The sequence below is a fragment of the Octopus bimaculoides genome, chromosome 13, assembly GCF_001194135.2.
Source record: "Octopus bimaculoides isolate UCB-OBI-ISO-001 chromosome 13, ASM119413v2, whole genome shotgun sequence".
Classification (NCBI taxonomy): domain Eukaryota; kingdom Metazoa; phylum Mollusca; class Cephalopoda; order Octopoda; family Octopodidae; genus Octopus; species Octopus bimaculoides.
This window is the reverse complement of record NC_068993.1, coordinates 62,738,776-62,740,207: the sequence shown is the minus strand read 5'-3', so window position 1 is coordinate 62,740,207 and position 1,432 is coordinate 62,738,776. Positions and strand designations below refer to the sequence as shown.

Here is a 1,432-nt window from a genome sequence, read left to right as displayed (position 1 = left end):
TCTCTCTCTCTCTCTCTCTCTCTCTCTCTCTCTCTCTCTCTCTCTCTCTCTCAAATTCTATCTTTAACACTTTCCCTTCCATCGCTCTGTTTTTTTATTTTAATCTTCTCTCCCGCCTTTCTCTCTCACTCTCTCTCTTTTTCTACATCTCTCTTTCTATTATACTCTCTCTCTCTCTCTCTCTCTCTCTCTCTTTCACTTTCACTGTCTCCAATCTAACTCTCCTCCTCCCATCCTCTGTTATTCTACCTCTTCCTCCTCATCCCCTCCCTTCCTCCCTCCCACTCTGTCAGTCTCTCCTCTTACTATTTCTATTCTTTCGACGTCTCTTCGTTGCTACTCTCTCTCTGTGTCTACATATCCTCCTTGCCTTTGCCGATACCTCCCCCCCTCTCTCTCTCTCACTCTCAGCAAGACTCTCCTCTCTATCTGTTTCTATTAGATTCTCCCTTTCTCTGTTAGACTCTCTCTGCAAGACTCTTTCACTTTCTCTCCCCTCTCTCTTTCTGCTAGACTCCCTCCATCTCTCTCTCTCTCTCTCTCTCTCTCTCTCTTTCTCTCCCCCTCTCACCGAATTCTTCATTCTTACCCTTAATTTCTCTCCCCTTTCCTTCATTCACCCCAACCCCCCCACCTTCAGCTCCTCTCGTAATTCCACCCCGCTACATTCCTTTTCCTTTCTCTCATTATTACCTCCCACTTTCACTGACTCCTCCCACTTCCTACCACCATAAAACAACATCGCTATACACTGGACATTGCAATCATAGTTATGCAAATCGACGGGCTGATCACGGTTGGAGCGCCTCTGCTTATAAATCGATTCAGCGAGGGATGTCTCGGGGCTAAACAACATCTCCCTCCTCCTTTCTCTCCCTTTCACCCTTGCTCTTCCACTGACCTCCTACTCCCTCGCTGTCCCCTACTCATCCTTCCTCCCCTTCACATATTCATCGATGTCTTTTTTGTCTTTTCCATTTATTACTGTCCCCTATTCACACATTTAGTACAACCCCCTTAAACATCTACACTCACGCACGCGCATGCACACTCACACACGTATATGCACACTTCTCTCACGAACAAGCCTACACTCAAACGCATGCCTACACCCATACACGCACACACACACACACACATACACTAAAGCCCGCAAACATAGACCACCACCACTACCACCATCTCCACCACCGCCATCGGAACTTCTACGTGGTTGCTTGACCCTGCTAGAAATAGCGACTAAAGTCCCCTCCCTCCACCTCATCTCAAACGCTACAGATTTTTTTGTCTTTGAAAAGGTAAAATACACGTTGGATACTGGTGGTGTTAGATATGCAAACAAACGGGATAGCTACGGATGGAACGCATTTGATCATACGTCTGACGAAACCCGGGGTTAAACAACTTCAGCAGTAGCAACAGCATCACTACC

The 1,432-nt window shown here is 46.8% G+C and overlaps 1 protein-coding gene across 1 annotated transcript in view; it reads left to right on the top strand.

The window, feature by feature from the left end:
• The window catches only part of LOC106884332 (glycine receptor subunit alpha-2), a 206,315-nt gene that overhangs the window by 397 nt on the left and 204,486 nt on the right, over positions 1-1,432 (top strand). The gene's annotated exons all lie outside the window — the stretch shown is intronic.